The 20,438-nt window shown below is 39.4% G+C and overlaps 1 protein-coding gene across 1 annotated transcript in view; it reads right to left on the minus strand.

Moving 5' to 3' along the window:
- Positions 1-18,983, minus strand: part of cdc42ep4b (CDC42 effector protein (Rho GTPase binding) 4b) — a 28,948-nt gene extending 9,965 nt beyond the window's left edge. The window contains exon 1 of the mRNA XM_042507785.1: positions 18,785-18,983. The gene's annotated coding sequence lies outside the window, so the exon portion shown is untranslated. The remainder of the gene's footprint in view (positions 1-18,784) is intronic.
- Positions 18,984-20,438: the final 1,455 nt, after the last annotated feature.

Here is a 20,438-nt window from a genome sequence, read left to right on the forward strand (position 1 = left end):
TAGCTCTGTGTTTGCTCATACATCGTGCTGAAGTCAACTCGGTGACTGGGGATTCCAGTCTGGCCTGTATGGCCTATACCACGCACTTCTCAGTTCAGCTGGGGGCAAAATTCCCTCTCAGCTCTCTTTTTACAGGCTCATGGAGCCAAACAGACCCAGAGGTCATATAACTATCGATATATACACAAAAACACACAGGCAGCTGAACACGTTTGTGTTAGAGCACTAAATATGCCTAAAGAAGTAATAGGTATTATCTTGTTTGTTTTAGCTGAGAATTATTGCCTCGGCCATCGTGCCAGCCGGTGACGAAGCCTTTATGTAACCGAGCACTCAAAGTGCCACATGACTCCGGCTCAAACTGAGACGAGTGGTGACAGGGCCATGAATGATTAAGAGCATCTTATGTCGCTGGCAGACCCTGACTGAGCGCAGAATGACATCATAACAACCACCGTGCTCATCAGCGTTCAGTCTCACTCTTGTAATCCCGTGGATCACAGGCGCCATACAGTCCTTGGTTATCCCACGCCACTTTCTCTCCTCTCACCCGGTGAGCAAGGAGAAAGAGGCTTTGCCTGCTCATCCAATCACAGCTCGGCTACTGTCGAGTTAAAGCAACAGACCAACGCTGACTGCGATAGCTGCTGGTTTTATTTTTGACTGCTTTAAAATTTTAAAAGGGAGACAGAGGAAGAGTATCATTTATTCAGAAGGTGGAAGCCTTCATGTAAGAGTTACAAGGAAACACGTAAAGGGTAATTACATAACAGTTATGGGACTCCAACCAGCGTCTGTCGGTTACTTTGATATTTACAGAAGAGGCTATGAAAAGAGGAATATAAATAATATACTTTTCCAGCAGGGAAAGCATAACGACACAATTCTGAGCACAAAAAATTCAAAATTATCACGTCATGAAGTCTGGAAATAATGTACCACATCAGGGGTGTCTCCATATTCACAAATTTCATTTGGGCAAGTAAAACATAAAAGACTTGCCTCATCTAGATTTAAAGGGGAACACCACCGAAATTAGGAATTCCACCATGTTTTTTTTTTGTTTTTTTTTTTTTAGGGAAGCTCAATTTTTGTGAATATGAGCTACTCTTTCTCTTTGTTTGGCATTTGTTTGCCTATTTTACCAAATTTTCTCACAAATTTAAAATATATTGCTGGTTTTGCTTTTCCTTTATTGTTGTACAGCTTAAGTATGTGCACACTGGGGGCCCGCTCCACCAGGCAAGCTACAGGGAACCCACTTCAGCCTCATCTAGAGCACTGTTCCCAATTCACTGTTGATATAGCAGCTCTTAGCTTAGCACTCTCGATTTTGGATATAGGAGAGAGTTCTTCAGCGTACTAATATTGTTGGTCTGTCTAGACCATAGTAGCAACATGTATGAATTTTGAAAATAGGTGTATTTCCCCTTTAAGTCCTCAGTTGTTGTTTTTTCAAATCTAATGTTCAACACAGCCTCTGCTGTCTGCGCACTAAGAGCCTCTGCTTTGTTTAACCTTGAATCTGCTCCATTGTTCAATCCTATTGTCAGCAACATTGATATGCAAATGAATATGCAGGCCAGCCAACGGCGGGCCATTTATGACATTGCTAATCAATTAATCAATGCAGCTGCATAAGAAAGGAAAAGTTCGCAACTCTGACAAAGAAGGTCGGCAAACTTCATTTGCAGCTACTTTGTGAGGCCCTCCAGCCCAAACATGTGATTCCCACGGGGGGAGAGGAGTGTCAGAGGCACTGGACCCAGTCTGTCCACCAGTAGTACACAATTCATTATGCATTTACCAAGGATATAATACCCATCATAGTGGATGTCATCTATAAATTGATTTATTTTTCATCTTACTTTAGAAAAAATTCTGAGTCCAACTGTCAACATCTAAGCGCAAAGGCATACAAAACTTTAACATTAAAAGAAGCCTTAAATCAGCTAAAAATGAAGGGATTAGGAGGCATCATCAACTATGTATGAATCTGATTTCGCCTCACATCATGTTGCTGTAGCCTTGGTGTGAGCTCATTAGCAAAGCCTCCATCTCACTTCACTGTTTTTCCAGGAGCCTCAAAGGTTCCTTCAGTCCATCGTCTACTTATTGTCCTCAACTCACCGCACAGATAACAGAAGAAGAAACACAAACAAACTCAGCCTTGCTTTGCCTAACATACCTGAAAAGTGAATCAGAAGTCCTAAAAAAAAACGTGAATGATACAGTAACATTTGATTTGATTATCGACAATAGTGCTTCGACCTGTTACTGACACACAACACTGTGCATTACGCCATCCTTTGTTCTTTAGCACTGCCTGGTTACAGCCTGCTATAGTAGAACTCGTTCTTCCTGTTCAACTTCATATCTAGACACAAGCTCTGAGGCTAACCCTGTATGACAAATGCTCCAAATATCTTGTCCAGACAGCTGACAGGATGGGCATACCTATTTATCACAGGTGTAACTCGGTCTGTGAGAAAGCATGATCCCACAGTAAACAGATCCAGCGCATATAAACACACCTGGAGGGCTCTGAACGCTCTCACTCAACACTCGCGCTGCATGAAAACACTAAGCATTAGCAGTAAAGGTCGCTGCTCCTCCTGCACTGACCTGATGCAGCTGATCAGAGATTAAAATGAACGCCCCCAACCAGTCAACCTGCAGTTTACATCCATATGTTGTCATGACAGCAGACAATTGCTGCCTTTACACCGAGATCACACTATAGGGCCACAACGAAGTCCCCCCTTTATACCGCCCCTGCACTTTTACACAGAGCTAACCAGCGGAGGCATCAGTCTGCTGCACTACGTGATTGTACTCTGCATCTCAGCATCCCCAAATCAAAGGAGGCATGATGGGCGTGACGTTTAACACACGAGCGTCCACCACTAGCGTTAAACATACAGCGCTTTCCTAACAATAACAAATGCATAACATGTCAATCACAATCATTTACCGTCTCTGTCACATGACAGCTGATCTCGTCCTCTGCTTGGAGGGTAAGGAGCTCCTGAATCAAACTGTTTTCCCAGTTTACGGCCGCAGTTCTTCTTCTTTGAAAAGCCACTATGCTAACAGCTGTTATTTAAAACTCCTGCCTTTGAACTCTGCACCAAAGTGTGATTTATAGCAAACGCACTACATCTGGAGAGACTGCTGTTTTATGATGAAGGTAGAAGAGGTGTTTTTGACAAGATCTGGGACAACGTGCTGACATTTTAAATATCTTGCTTTGTATATTTCCTATTTAAACTCATGTTTCTACTCTTATGACTGTGGCCATTATGATCCTGGATGAACTGCACCCATTTGTTGTTTTTTTGTTTGTATTCCTGCCACGCTCTTAAATGATAAACACATAATAAAAAAATCATGACACAGCATTTATATCTACATGCCTAATGTCCCATTACAGGCACCAGCTTTGTTTTGCTAGTTAATTTATAATTTAAGATAATTAAAAATAGATTTTGATGTTTGTGACCAGTCGTGGTCCTGCAGAGCATGTCAAGTGTTTGTATTATGTGTTTCACTAATGCAGCCATTAAAGAGGACAAACAAAGGAGACGACAGCCATTTTATTAAATTCAGAATCAAACTTAATTATTGACCTCGGAAATTGTATTTCCACTTACTAGCTTTTTCCAACCACAACTCACATTTTTTAATTGTTTTGATGTATTCCGCGGAGAGGTGTGATTGACAGCCCAAGACACAAAACTTCTTGAGTTACTTTTTTTTGGTCAAATTCCTAAAAAAAAAAAAGTCCATTTATGCTTTATGAGGCAGAAATGCTTTCAACATGTTTATTAGGCACTGAGGATGAACATAATGTTTTTGGTGAGAGAGGTTGAGTGTAAACAAAACCTTATTTGATTAAAACGGAATCTCCTGAGGGCCCTTTTTAATACCTTAATTAGCAAACTCTCCAACATCAACAGACTTGTCCTCACATAACAGTGCTATTAAATTAAACTCTTCACCCTCAGGCATTACGGAGTTACAGAAAAACATTTGTCCTAAAGAATATGCAGAAGTGCTTCACAACTTTATTAGGAGACACTTTACACAAAAATAAAGTTTATATCACGTAGGAGTTGCCACCATTATTGCAAATTATGACCTGAAAAATGCCACGCTCGCAGGCTGTAGTCACTGCAGAAAAGTGTATCGAGGCTTTTACATAATCAGGGTTGGAAATTAGCACGCGTCACCTGCCAAATGTGAGTGAAATTGACTGATCGCAGGTGAATTTGATTAACCTACCAGCCACAGTGGCGGGTACACAAAGAGGGCATTCAGTAAACGATTGAATCAGTTTGTTTTTACCTCATCTCGCCGATGGGCACATTGTAAAACTACAGTGAAGTGATGCCGACACACCGTCTTCATCTCATACAAAACTCTCTCTTGCTATTGTAGATGTCTAAGAACCTGAAAGTGGGTCTTCCAGTTCCAGCCTTTTAAACCGATCAACTGTTGGTAAGTAAATTTTGAATTTATACTTAAAACTTTATTTTATTATTATAAACTTTAAGAGTGGAAACAGAATTGTGGTTGGTAAAAAAAACAAAAGAATTTACATACCAGCAGCAAAATGGATGTTGAAAAAAATCTATTTTCCAACTATGAATATACTGTAATATATATACAACTGTACAATAATTTACATTATTAGATTTAGATCCAGTGGCGATTAGTGTTAATTTTGGCATCTATTTTATCCCTTTTGAATAGTGTCGCTTGGTAGAAATTTACGAGCAGCATGTTGTTTTTAATTTATGCTTCAGCGAAAAAGGTTTGAGTTGTCTCCATGGTAACCAGTGACCCGCGCGTTTTTTTCTGCTTTGAGTCTATTTCTGTTGCGTTTCGTGAAGAAAAATCTACACAAACAGCTGTATATGTGTATTTAACTTACTAACCAAACCTACATTTTGGTTAACCCCCAGTCTGCCGGTGAGCGGTGGATTCCTCTCAGTCATTACGGTTGATGGGGAAATAAAATCCTCTGTTAGGTTTGTAAACTTCTATCTCTATGGCGATAATAGCAACACTATTTAATCACATTGCAAAACAAAATTTGATGTCTACGACATCACAGATTTCTACCCATGTGTGGCATGAAAGAAAAGTATTGAACTGTACTTTTTTTCTGTTAAAAATATATTAATTCTTTCAAGGGACACTCAAAAAGTGTCCCCTCTCGTCTTTACAGAAAAATGTTTATTAGTTTTAGTCACATTTAATTCATTTTTCTACTTCAGAGTTTTAGTCCAGTTTTAGTTGACCAAAGTTTTGGTCAAAATGTTTTCTGTATCAAGGGGAAAGTTTTAATCAAGGGTTGAAATTTCACTTAGACATTTTTTCTACGACTACAAAACATTTCTACACATTTACAAACTTGCAGATATTAAGCATAATTTTCGAAAGGTTTAGCAGATAATTCACGTGCACACGTTTTCCGACCATCTTTTGAAAAGCTCAGACTTTGACTCCAGAGGTCAAGGGTGAAGTGTTGAGTGCTCTATCTGCAGAAGACTGACTGACAAGATAGTGAACACTCATCGTGTTCACGTGGAAAAATCTTTGGGAGACGAGTTCAAACAGCTGTGCCGGCAAATTATACCTACATCAGCAGAACTGTTGCCCAAGTACCACACGCCCTCTGTGTGTGTTTGTAAACTGTAGCAGATCAGCCTCCAGGGCCCCAATGCTGCACCGGCAGAAACAAAACCACAGGAGGATTAAGGGCAGTGTGTTCGACGTGAGCAAATAAAACCAGCGTGCCTGAACCGGCCCTCTGCTCTGTGTGACGGGAGCTCAGGACAAACTCCACACCTCCAAAAAACACAAACAAACCGACCTCCTGCTGCCCACCAGCCAGCTCCACTCTGTCCGGCTCCAAAATCCTATCTATTGCTTTTAATGTGTTGCACAAGCTCCTGTTATGACCCCCAAATCTCAAACAACACAATCACCGCATGATTAGGTTGAGTGATTTTTTTTTTTTTTTAATCTTTCCAAATCCTGATATCTAGAAGCAGAGGACAGGCGTCCAACCGATTTCTCTGTGTTTCCAGTCGAGCTGGTCTTTTTATAAAGCTGTTACTCTTGCACACAAAGCGTTTGGTCAGATACTGGGTGGGCTGCCATGCTGTGCTCCAGCCAGAGAGAGCAGAGAAGAACCTTGGCCGAAAACCACACAGATAACATGTTTCGTGATTATATAATAAGCCATTGCCCAAAACAGATCTCCTGAGAGTCTGTTTTGGGGATAAATGTCCCTCCTCTCCGTGTATGAATAATATCCTGGGTAAAAATGTGAGAGGCCACAACCTTACTCATGTGAAGTAACAATACCGCAGGGATTTTTCAGAAGGCACAGATGGAGGCTCTGAAGAGAAACACACCCTCAAAGGGGCGGAGGAGGGTGTCACCACATTGGATTCACTCCGTCATGCCAGCACAGTGACAGACGTTCTTTCTCCGTGTCCCGCATGAAATGTACTCAAACCTTCATTACGCCTACAGTGGAGGGATTGGACTGTGTGTGAGTGCGTGCATGTCAGCGTCTAATTAATCGCCAAAATCTGCCTCATCAGTCTCCGACAAACAGACAGCATCCACGCCTGGTAACAGAGTGCAGGATCTGAGCCAAGTGGTTGAATTACCGTCCAATAGTTGCTGGACGACAAAACAAAGCAGAATTTCTACTGAGGGTTTTGCTAAAGGGAATACAAAATGCTCCTTTATGGTGCAGATGCCAAAGTCACAGTTGGCCTGCACTTTAGTGAATAAGTTCAAGTAGTTTAGTGGCAATATTAGCTGCGATTTTTCCAAAGAAAGAACAGGATTCACACGCATTAATTTTCCATGACTTTGAGGGAAATTTGCAACACCATACATTCTCTGAAATGACCGTCAATACTCCTCATTGGTTCTTTTTCATAACTATATAATATGTTTTTTAAATGTATATGTTATTTAGAAACTGAATTCAGAACAGGATTAGGACTGAATTTTTAAATAGAATTTAGCGACTATTTGTTATTTACAAGAGAGTGAGAGAGGGAGGGTTGCAAAAAGGGGGAGGCATGTCAAATAATTTTTTAAGTACAGGGGAGCGACCTTTGTTTTGATTTTGGCTTTATGGGAGGGACATACAACTTACAATAGCTGTATTTTGTGTTTGTATTTTTATAAAAATTTTGGCAATTAAAAAAAGGCTACTTTTAAAAAATAAGATTTTAGCTATTTTTTTTTCTTTAAAAAAATGTTGGCAATTTTCTTCATCTTTTAAAAATGTTTTTCTTTAAAAATTATTCTTTACAATTTTTTTTTTTAATGAAGGCATGTTTTTTAAAAAATCTAACACAGCCAGAAACTGTAAAAACAGAAACTATCATTTTATTATTCAGGTTTATCAAACATCATCACATGACTTTCCCAAAACATTTAGGGTGTATTTAGTTTTCCAAAACTTTTCGAGGCCTGGAAGTTGCCTTTTGCATTTTCCCTGACTTTTCTAGGTTATTCATGTCTGTGCAAACTCTGAAAGAAGGTCAGAAGCACTAACAAGTTACTTAAAAGGAGACCTCAGGGAGACAAAATATGTCAAATCATGAAAAAGATAATGCCAGCTTGACAATCTTCACTCCACAAAAACAGGACGCACAAACTTTTCAGTCAGCAGGAGACCTCTCAGTGTGACTGGGAGATAAGTGACCGTTTTTTGCACTGTGTCAACTTCTTAACGGCTCTTGGCCTTTTTTATGAGCAGCCTCCCCACTGAGGTCAAACACTCAAACTGACCATAAAGGCCTCAGGACGCCCAGCTCTGACAGACACGATGAGTTAATAAACCCCCCTGGTGTTGACTTAAATGACACCGAACGCAAACAACGAAACACTTGCTGACAAAAGAGAACACCACAAACACGGCCACTTCAACCTGATAATTCACAACAGCAGCTGTCAAGCTGAAAACCCAGAACAGGACAGAGAGGACGACTGGAGCTCCTTCCTTTGTAAAGCACATTGTTAACATAATTGCAACCTTACTTGATTTACCTACAACCACTGTGATTTGGATAGTGCTGTGTGTGAGAAGGGCATGCTCACTGTCTGTGTGTGTGTGTGTGTGTGTGTGTGTGTGTGTGTGTGTGTGTGAGAGAGAGAGAGAGTTCGTCCTAAAGTGATTCCTCGGGAATGTCCAGCTAAGCACACAAGGACTGATTACATTTCAGCGGCTCAGCTCACTGAGACAGAGATGATTTGTGTGCATGCTTTAATCTAATATGGACTCAGTATGCGCACGGCTGCTAAGTTCATGTCATTAAAGCCAGATAGGATGCAAAATTAGTACTGACAGAAGTAGTCAATAACTTTTGATAGTTGAGGAAACATTTGTTATTTATGCAGCAAGAATATCACTTGTTTTATATTTCCAGCTTGTCAGAAGTAAGGAATTGCAGATATTTTTGTGATTAATTTTATTGTAAATGAAAAAGTGAGGATTTTGTAGATGTCACCATGAACTGTGGGAGCTTTTATTCAGTATTTTTCAACATTTTTAATGGTGCAGTTATTTAAAGGATGTCTTTAATGCTTTTCCGAACTATATGATATATAATTCTACAATGAAGGATGTTTCTACTTAACATGGCCAAAGTTTCAAATAATTTGGTAAACAAGTATAGAAGTAATCCCTGTGAGTAAAGCTTAAGGTTCTTTGTCATTCTGAACAATCATTTTCAACAGTTTTTCATACTCTTGCTACAGCATGACTCCATAATGTGCTGGATTTCTTGATATTGTCATCTGCTCCAGACTCACTGCTGCAGGTGTTTACATGACACACACTGCTACACTGTGTTGCTATTCTCAGTTACATTCATTTCCCAGCTGAAACTACACTGCTAAAGTACATGTAGCTGCATGCTAATGGTGGGAAAATATGTAATCTTGGTTGCTAAAATTGTTAAATTTGGATCATTTTCCTGCTGGAACATTCCCAGTTGTGTTTAGAAACTTTTGTTGGTGATTTTTAGGGCTGCCCCAAGAAAGTTGGGGGCTCAAATCAACAGACGCTCTGTTTAAGTCACTGCCTGGCTGCAAGCACACTGCTACATGTAGCTAAATGCTAACATCGAGTCTTGTTTGCTGATGTTATTTCTTCAGGATTTTTGGATAATATTCCTGCTGGACCATGTCTAGTTGTGTTAAAGGGCTTTTATTGGTGATTTTTTCTACAGTAGAAAGTATGGCTAGGTCTGTAAACACTGACCAATCAGAGTAGACTGAGCTTTTTTCTGGAGTCAGGCTGAAAGAAACAGGCACTAAAACGAAGCACAGGGTGAATACAGGTGTTCCAGCACAGACAGTACAAGTAATATAAAGTATTTTTTGACCTATAAAGCATGTTAACATCTTCTTGTAGAACCCTTAAATACAAGTATGACCCAAAATTGAGCATAATAGGTCCTCTTTAAAGAAAACAATCATTAGTTGTAGCTTTATGACATGAGATGCCAAAGGCATGGAAAACAGATTACATTTGACACACATAAAAGCCAAAACTAAACATCACGTAGCCATACCTGTTGGCCAGATGATAAAAGTTGAAATTCTGAGAGCTTTCGGGAATCACCACCTAATTATGTCAAGAAAGTCTCTGAGGCATCATCAGTGTCACTTTACTGCAATCCATCTTACTTTAATTTAGTTTTCCTAAAGATAGCTTCAAACATCTGGCATGCTGCTTTGATTTGGCAATCAAGCAACAACTTGGATTTCCTGGAAACATATGTCTGCGAGCATAAAGTTTCCATTAGTGAAGCACATACAGATGTCTTGGCTGCATGCACAGGAACTGTTTGTGTGTGTGTGTTTGTGTGTAAAGTGAGCGCTAAGTTTGAAGTCCATCAACGGCCTCCGCTCAAACTGCTGTAAATATGTTCAAGGGTCATCAGGGAGAGGCACGAAAATACAGCTCGAAAACAAACACACACACACACACACACACCCTGTTGGTTCCCAAACGGCAGACAAAATTTCTCTGTAACTGAGGAACCAACAATGTCACACAAAATACAATAGATGCGTAAGAACAAAAAACAAAGTACAGAGGAAGACGATAACCAAACCCATTTGGCACACCCAACCTGCACGCATGTACCTAGAAAGGAAAACAGATACATGCACACACACACACACACACACACACGCAAAATGGGCTCAAAGGTGACCCACATGAATGAAACCTATTATTTACTGTGATTCACGTTAATTCAATACAAAGAAACAAAGGAGATGCTTATCTATCAAGGTAACCATTCAAAGAGCTGGATTGCTGACCTAAAATGTCCTTTCGAGGTTAGGACAGGAAGATGAGTCTTTATTCATAAGGAAACCAGCAATTCTCAAAGGATCATCAGACAAGAGCCAACAAATAGTTCATGTGACGGCCTCCTGAACTAGTTTCCCAGCATGAATTTATCATCTAGTGGGCGCAGAGGTGACCACAGTTACGCCAACAGTCCTCCTTTGTCTTTTCAGTACGCTTGAGAGAGAAACCACCTGTTTCTGTGTCCATACAGAGCCGCGAAACAATGAGGGCTCACTGGACTGTAAACAGCCCAAAGCCTGGACGGCAACGGCCAGCTGCACACCACCAGTGGTGTGTTTTCAATGTATGACCCAGTCATAGTCGAGTCAACATATATTGCACAATCGTGGCTCCTGCTGCTAGAAGCAATATTGTGTCGGTGATAAACAGCGGAGGAGGGAAACTTGATGCAATCTTAGGTGGTTAATGTTTGACTGTGTATTCCTCAGAAGCATTAGTGCTGCCACAGACGACAGAGCTGATGGAGTTTTGGCTGCACTTGCATGCTGGATTTTAATAGAAATATACAACAAAGAAAAGGAAGACCCACTGAGTTCCTTATCAGACTGTGTCATTTACACAATTCGGCTGATAAATGTATCAGCTGCCGGGTTTTTATCAGCTTCAAACTGTATGCGCAACAAAAGATTCAAAAATGAATTCAATTACATGGAGAGATGATAATTATGCAGCTCAAGAAGGAATTTCCAAGGTTTTCTAAGATAGTACCTTTTCGTAAGAAAGGGAGATTTTAGTATCTGTCAGCCTGGGTCATATTCTCAGATTTTTATCCTTTATGACTTTTCTTGTTGAAAGCATTTTATTAGGACGAGTCTATCAAGAAAATCTCTGGTATAAACAATTTTAATCAGGGCAAGAAGTTCAAGCTTCCTACAACTTTTAAATATACATATATATATTTAAAGGGCTATTTCACCCACAAAATGATCATTTGAAAATCAGTTAGTCATGCTGTGTTACCTTAAATTTGTTTTTCAAATGCCTCCACGGCGAGGAAAATATCCAAAAAAGGAGAAAATACTTTCTGAATATAAAAGAGGTCCACATTTAACAACAGCAAAACTATATCAAAACATGTTTAAAAACTCACACAACTCACACTTTATGATCAGAATCTCAATTATCTAAACTTATGCTCAGTACTTCCCAAATACATGCATTTTTACTAAAAAAGCAAAAGTAAAAGTAAACGTTTTTTAAGTAAACAACCTTATTTAGGAGTCGGCTTTGGAGAGTGCATTGATATGTTTCACTTTCAGTTCAGTGTTGAAATGAATGTGTTTGGGAAGTATTGAAAATATGACTAGATAAATGAAACTGTTGAACTGCAGGAGTTGAGAGTAAACAGGTGTTTTGATATAGTTTTGCTGTTGTTTAACATGGACCCCTGTTGATCATGAAATCAGTATGTTTGCTGTTTTCCATGGAGACATGCAAAAAAAAGTTTTTTTTCACAAATTCAAGGTAACACAGCATGACTAATTGATATACAAATGGCTGTAGGTTAAATACTCTTTAAACAAAAATAATGTCAAACACTTTTCTTGGAATGGTCAAAGTAAACACGAAGAGGACTCCCTGAGTGGAAATCCCTGCAGCTACTGGAAACTTTTTTTGGGAAACCTGTAGGAGGCTTGTGATCCTTGTGAACCTTTCAAACTTGTCCTTCTCAAAGTCTGGGTTTCCCAAATCTCTACAATGGAGATTGCGAGTATGATTTTAGACATAATGGACATAAATGTAAAAACAGACCTGAGTAGGAATATCCCCTTCAATCAGTACCACCTGTACTATCGTCAGCAAGTCGAAATTTAAAACAGAACTATGACACGTGTTCCAACATGTGTTTGTGGTTGGACAGGACTCCAGAGGTTGAGCAGGTGTGCCAGCCAATGATAGATGATGTTACTCTGTGGTGCTCTTGTGTACGACAGAAACCACAGATGATGTTCTCAGACATTCTCAATGTGGGAACAACCCACCAGGCTGGCCACAGTGAGTTTCACTGGAACTGCCTTTACCTCAGACATGATAATTATCCAAACTGGTTTTACGCTTTAAGTGACATGTGCTGCAAAAGTGATGATGGCTGTATTACATAATGTGTCATTGTAAAGCACATGTTTAAAAGCTGGGGCTTAGTTCTAGTTGGTGTTTTCAAGAAGGAAGTGAAATGACTTCATTGTGTAGTGTGCGCTGCACAGGACAATATTTCCTGTTGAACTGGTTATTTTCCTCCACAATGGTCACGTTACACTGACAGTAACCAAAACAGGCCCAGATCTGAGAGGTAGAGTGACAGGTGCATTCGGGTTGTTGCACAAAAGAGAAAGTGGCCCCCTTTTTCCTGGGAACAGCCGTGATAAATTGTTGTTAAATGGGATGGTAAAGGGCATGTGGTGTCACTGTGACAGAATCAGCTAAGGTTTCTCTCTGAGTAACAGGGTTACAACCTTGTGCTGAAACTTGAATGTTGATAGATTTGCAGGGGGTTTGGCTCAAAACAGCATACACAGAAAAGGAGATTTGAAATGCATCTCGGATACTCTTACAAAATAAAATAGGACATGACTATGTAGAGAACAAAACTGAACTAAAGGCTTCTGTTGACTAGATCAGTGGTTTCCTATCAAGGGGTCAAAAGACAAATCTGTGGGATTGTAAGAGGAGGAACAGGATAAGACTAAAGCAAAAACATATTTCTGCTAGACAATTGTAATCATATTTTGAGGCTTTCCTTAAATCTTGCTCTATTGTGAGCTATGGTATAACCACACATGAGCGAAATTAACACCAGCAAGTATTCGCCTCCCTTTTACTTCCATTTAGTGCAAGCAGAGGGGCCACTAAAATATTTGCTTGCTATGACAAAGCAAATTTGCATCCACTTTGGTGAACTCTGCCCAGCAAAGTCACAGCCTCAGCCAGTAGCAAAGAAGTATGTTGTAAAGGAGATGTTGGTTGTTGCTGTTTCTAACCAGCAGCTTTTGTATGATGTTGGCAATGAAATAAACACTCTGCCCAACATAGGAGGTGCTGCCTGGCAAGCAGTGAATCCGTAGACAGGAATAGAGTGAAAGAAAATATATATAATATTATATTTCACACTAATTATTAGCAAGCTTGCTTTCAGTGTCTGTCAAACCCAACACTGCCCACATGCAGGATCCAAAATGTATATCCGCCAAGCAGCAAGTGCAGGTTGATTTTCTGTTTGGTGCATATATTTTGGAAGGCTGACTGCCATATTGATGGGTAAATGTTTGTATTACCAGAATTTTGCTTCACATTTTGCTCAGGTTTGTATGTATATGTGACACGCAGGCAGTTGATTAATATGCTTGGCCAGTCCTCTTGGCTAGTGAGGCAAAAAGTTAATTTTGGACACTGGTCACTTGCCTGCATTTGCTCATGTTTGACTGTACCCTCATGATGCGATCCATTTCAAGTCAGAAGTCGATATTTCTGAGTGGGTATTTCCGAAATCCAATCTGAAATCGTCCCAGTGCATCTGCTTGGGAAAGCATTGACTCCTGCAGCAAAATTATGTTTGTATGACGAGTTTCACAAGCATCAACAAAGGACCTACATTAATTACCATATTGCCATTAATAAAGAGAAAACGTGTAGACATGTTAATAGTCCTTCATGTCTTTACTGATTCCAAGAAGGTACAACAGCTCATGATTGTGTAAGCAGATTCTGAGCATAATAGTTTGAACCTCAGCCAAGAGTATAAAGTTGCAGAACCTGTGTTCATCTGTATTTACTTTAACGGCACGTTTTACAGTGCAAACACTACATTAACACAACGTCATTAAGACACTACGTAATTTAACTTGGTTCACTGTGTGTGCTTTTATGTTGCTGTTAAAAAAGTTTAACTTGATCAGCTTGGATGGATCTTGACCTTCTGCCTTGGAATTCCAACACGAATGATCAATCTGTTGCAATTTTCCAAGACAGAGGTTGTTTTTTTAGATAACATTACCGCTGAAAATCTTTTCAAATGAACAAAGAAAAACAAATCTTTGGTTGACCTGGTAATAAATCTGAGATGCAGCTGAAAACGAAAAGCTCAGAGCAGACATGGCTTTGATTTAAGAGACCACAAGCCACGAAGGTTGGAAACCACAGAACTAAATCACGGCCTTTTGCACAAGGAACCTCTGTCTCACGGATACTGATCTGATTAATTTGTCTCCCTTGATCGAAGTTCAAAGTCAAATATATCCCGCGAAATGCCTTAAGATTTCACACTGGATTCTGCTTCCATATAAAGTCTGTTCAAAGATTAACTCAAACACCCTGAGCATGATTTCTCTTCAAAGTTCGAAGACCTCGCTGCTTTCTTTGCAGGCGGGGTGAATCCTGTAATTGTCTGAGACAAAACAACTCTCCCCAGGGAGTTCAGCATAAACCCCGGTGACTTCTAGTATCAACAGCTGAAAAAAAAATACAAATCCGTCACCTTTGAAGTGATTAATACTTCACAGACACTGGGAGGCTTCACGGCTGTGGAGCTCTGGAGTGCATTACTGAAATGCTTCCACTAATGTAATAACATTTCAATAAGTGATGTTTTTTTTTCACATTTTACAGCCACCCTGTTGAATTTGACTCAGATATTTTATTTAGAGTGACAACTTTTTTTTTCTTATTATGTGTGTGTCCATTTTTTTAAATCATCTAAATTCTGACATTTTTTTGGGTCGGTGAACATAGAGCAGGTGGAACTCTGAATTCAAACTTTTAGAGCCATTGAAAGTAACGATAAAGTTTCACTGGGTTTAGCGTTCTGCTGCTCTGTCTGTGCCAAGAGTAAGCTCTGTGCTCCGAGAATGTGTTGAAATGCATGACCAAATGGTAAATTTATTCTTGCAGTGCTCCTGGTGAATAGTCCAGCTCCAAAAATAGAAAATCTATCAATCTTGCTTGGAAAACACTATAATCAATTTTTCCCCAAAAAATCATCAGTCTGTCTCAAAGCATGCTAACATGCTTTTTTCTGCTTTTCTGCAGGCCATCCAATTGCAAATGCCAAAAGACGCTCCAATAATTCCCTGCCGGCTTCCAACAGAGCCCGGGATAAAGGTGGGTGGATTGCTGAGGCTGCAAACAATTTACATAGGCATTTCCTGAGGCATGGGAAACAAGAGCACACAACAAACTGTAAGTTATCACATCTGACTCCGGTTAACTAATTTCTTCTTTTAAATAAAGTGAAAACTTTACGCTCCATGCATTAACTTTCTGAAACCTGGATCAACTTTTTTTCTGCTGCATTCAGAAGCTTTTCACAATTATTGGAAATTTGCAAGAAATTTGTTGATTTAGAAAATTATTTTTAAAAAGCTAGGGAAAAAAATCAATTACCATAATTATATATTTCAAATAATGTTACAGAATGTTTTTATCAGTTTAAGCACTTTTTCAAGTAATTTCCTTGTTTTTTTACTTTCTTTTTTCTAATTAAAAAAAATAAAAAATATTGTATTTCTTACTAATTTATATCAAAATTTCGGGTCATTTCTTCTTTTGTTGCTTCTCATGTTTTAAAGAACTGAAGCCAATTAGCTCAGGTTTCAGAGGGTTAATTATAGACTATATCGAAAAGCTAGCTGGTGGTATAAATGGATAACAGCGTCTCGTCCCTCAGCGTCGTCACTTGTTGCTTGGGCAGCTGCCATGCTGAAATGTGTGTAACTGTAAATCTGCAAATTGCTAATTGTGCTAACTTTCAGGTTACTTTCATGTACTTTTTTTCTTGTTTATTACTAATTTTTGGGTCATTTCTTCTTAAGTTGCTCACTCCAAACTTCCCATGTTTTTGAAACTTTCAAAGAGTTAAACCTCCACATAAAAACAAATCCACACACACAATACAATGCTCACTCAAGGTTGAGTCACATGGAAATTAGTTGGCTTATACTTAAATGAAGTTGTGAAACTGCCTGAAGATAGTGTTTTCATGAGAGTGCAAAATGAGTCTAACTGCCTCTCCCCAACCCCCACTCCTGCACACCCTCTATTCCAGTATAAAGCTGTAATGACCTCAGCGCAGTCAGTCGGGCAGGTAGCCAGCTTCCTCACTACGCAGCGGCAGTATTCTCCAGAGCCTCCATTGCACAAAAAAAGCTCAGTCAGTCAGAGATGACACACACATGCTCCCCTCCCCTCTGACTCTGCAGCGCACACAATAGATCTTGATGGAGAGATATCTGCCTGGCAGCTCTGGAGAAGTCATACAATAAGGAGCTGAAAGGCCTGGAGTGTGTGTGATAATGCATCGCTTTAGTGACTGGGAAAGACAGAAAAGCAAGCTTGGAAAAGTGGCGCTGCTGGCTTGGTGATAGTGATCAGGCAGTCTGGGCTTGGCCTGAATCTCTCCAGTTGCTTAATTTTGCTTTAACATAGAGCTAAAAATAAGTGTTGGGTAGATGATTCATCAAGTGAAATGACAAGCTGTTGTTAGAGTGTGGTTGTGTGTTTGTGAGTGTAGGAGGGGGTCAAAGGGCAACAGTCAACACCACAGCCAAGCCCATTAGTCAGTATGTCCCCATGCTTTTCTGTCCAGACTGGTGCTTTAACAAGACTTGATTACAGACGATGAGCACTGAATAATTAAATAGAGTGTTATAAAATGGGCCTCCACACTTTATGGTCAGTGTAGTTAAAGACAAGCACACACTTATTCGGCCTTCGATCGGAGCATGATGAATGAGGCCGGGCAGGTTTACGGCCACGGTGGAAATTCTGGAGTAAATTAGCCAGTTCATCAGGCATGATGAGGCATGACAGGCAAGTGCCAGGTCTGTAAACACAAACAGGAACAACTCTCTAATGACGCGGGAAAGTGGACAAATTTGGGAGTGAGAGATGAGGTGAAAGTGGCCGTGTAGCTTGTTGAGCTCTTGGTAGATTCCCAGAGAGTTTACTGTGCTTTGTGTTCCCATAACAGAGTATTAATGTTACGTAACTCTCAGTGAAGAGAACTGATGCTTTTAGGTCCATCTGGCCGCTCTGATTAAACCATATCCTGTCCTGTAGCTCAAAATAGTTATTTGGGACACTTATTTCAGACACTGCAACCTAGTTCCCACTTGTGTATATATGAAAACTGAAGGTTTTAGGGACTGTTCATTATTAGTGAGAGCGGAGGGTGGTGTAAAGTGAAATATGGTTATTTATGACTACCCCAGTCACCCAAGGAGGCTTAAAGCAAAATATTAGTAGCTATGAGGAGGGTAATGATTAGTGTTAAAGCGGTATACCGATTTCAAAATATAGCATTAAAATTAAATTAAATATAGCATATAAAAATTGACATTTATTACCTTGTACATCTGATCATTTACAATGTTGAAAAAATGCAACTGGACAGAAGCTCTCACATCTTCTTTTAGTTATTTTCAAGGGGAAACTTTTTCCACATACTTCCACTGAAAATAAAAATCATCTCACACTGACATTACAGTGAGAAAACAGTTGTTCAGCCAAACAAAAAAAAAAACATCCTGTTTTCATTCCTTAGAGGATCATTGTTACTTATAATAATAATAAAAAATCTATAATACTGTGATAGGTATTTTATGAGATGGTTATTATATTGTAAAAAAAAAACTCATAACATTGCAACATTCACACCTCTGCTGCCCCTATGCCATGATAAATACAGCACAGTCCCTTAGTCATGTGTAATTTGTGAATCCAGAGGTCTGTGGACCCTTGAGGACTCCTAGTGGGGATCCTCAATGTGATATAGTTTACTGTCATTGCTGTTTATTGCTCCTCCAATCAGCCTATTATGGCCTTGCCTCTAAAACGGATAATTCTATAATTTCATGATGTATTATTTCATTTTTAAAACGGAGGATTGCTTGCTAAAGTAGTGCCTTTGTGCAAAATGTAATGTAATCTCATTTTTCTCTATTTGCAAATCCCACAACATTAGAAAAAAAGTTTGAGCTACTCTGCACAACTTCATTCATTCTGAGCTACAAAAGATACACCTAAGTGGTGACTTTCATCATGTAATGCTTGCCCTTTACTTTGTAGTCTGCCGGCTGATGGAGGACACAGAGGACGCCAGAGGGCTCATTGTTGTCTCTCCATATGGGACACCCAGGCGCTGATTGACCAAAGGTAGGTTTGACATTCAAATGAGATGCAGATTTCACACCGTTGTCTTTACTTCAACCTAAGTCTCTTTTCTAACACCACTGAATAGTCTGAAAACTCAATGAGGCAGCCTAACTATAGCCTGATAATTATAACACGTCGTCACTCGCAGTATAAATAAGTAATACAGCAGGGCATTATAGCTCAGTCAACTCTAAAATAATAAAGACATGTTACCTTTCTTTACAGTCCCAGCGACGGAGAAGTTTCAGGTTATAGTCCACTCGGCTTTCCGTAAACAGGAGAAAAGCAACGCAGGAGAAAAAGCCTCCGTGTAACTACAAAGTCCTCGGCAGGAGAGTTGCGGCAGGACAGTTCCCTTGTTGGTGCTCCAGTGTCCGTTTAGTTTGCATGTGTGTGGCGCACAAAGCGGCCCTCCCTCCCCCTCCTCTCATGTGCCGGAGAGCACCACCTCCTGCTGCGGTTTAAAGGGACAGACGCCTTTTTATCCCCAACACAGCAAAAGAACATTTATCAGAGCTTCAGCTTGGTGGCGGCCAGGACAAATTGGCATAAAAGAAGTTCTTCAAACTGTTCTGTAAACTGCACACAGCATTAGGAAGTGCAAATGAATATTTCAGAAATCTAAGAAATGTCCTAAAATCCTTGAAGTGAGCTAAAATTTTAGAAATGTTGTAAAATCCTAGTAATGTCCTGAAATCTAAGAAACTTCAGAAAATCCCAGAATTTTCCTAATGTTGTGAAACATCCTCACGTCCTAGAGTCGTCCTGAAATACCAGAAATATGCTTAAATCCCAGAAATGTCATAAATTACAAGAAATGTCCTAAAATCCAGAACCATCCTTAAATCATAGAGATGTCCTTAAATCTCAGAAATTGCCTAAAATCAGAGAAATGTCATAAAATCCTAGGAACATCCTAAAATCCTATAAATGTCCTAAATTCATGAATAGTCCCCACATCCCAGAAGTGTACTAAAGAACCGAAAATGTCCTAAAATCACAGAAAAATCCTAAAATCCAAGAAATGTGCTAAAATCCTAGAATTGTCCTAAAATTCTAGAAATGCCACATCCCAAGAAATGTCCTAAAATCACAAAACATCCTCATACCGAAGAGATATCCTAAATATGTGCTAAAATCCTCAAAATGTCCTAAAATCCTAGAAATGTCCTAAAATTGTGAAACATCCTCATACCCTGGGGATGTCTTAAAATCCCAGAAATATGCTAAAATTCTAGAAATGCCATAAATTCAGAGAAATGTCCAAAAATCCTAGAAATGTGCTGAAATCGTAGAAATGTCCCAAAATTGTAGGAATGTCTTTAAATCCTGAAAACATCCTCACGTCCTGGAGATGTCCTAAAATCTCAGAAATGTCCTAAAACCCTTGAAATGTTCCTAAATTCTAGAAATGACCAAAAATCCCCAAAAATGTGCTAAAATCCAAGAAATGGCCTAAAACCCTTGAAACATGCTAAAATTCTGGAATTGTGCTAAAATCCTAGATGTTTTTTGAAACCCTTAAAAACTCCTAAAATCCTAGAAATGTACTGAAATGCTAGAAATTTATTAAAATTCTAGAAACTTCCTAAGACCTGACAAATGTCCTAAAATCCTAGAAATTACCTAAAATCGAACAAATGTCCTGAAATCCTACAGACTTCCTAAAATCCTAGAAATGTCCTAAAATCCTAGAAATGTCCTAAAATCCTAGAAACATGTATGTGGCTGCTGTTTCTGGCGTCCTGTCATTTTGTCAAAGCGGCCCCGACGCAAAGTTGAGTATCCTTGCTGTAGCTATAAATTTGCTAAGGCAAAGATATAGTTAACTAAACTTAGCATAAACACTTAAAATAACTCACCTGGC

The sequence above is a fragment of the Plectropomus leopardus genome, chromosome 19 (assembly GCF_008729295.1).
Source record: "Plectropomus leopardus isolate mb chromosome 19, YSFRI_Pleo_2.0, whole genome shotgun sequence".
NCBI classification, from domain to species: Eukaryota; Metazoa; Chordata; class Actinopteri; order Perciformes; family Serranidae; genus Plectropomus; species Plectropomus leopardus.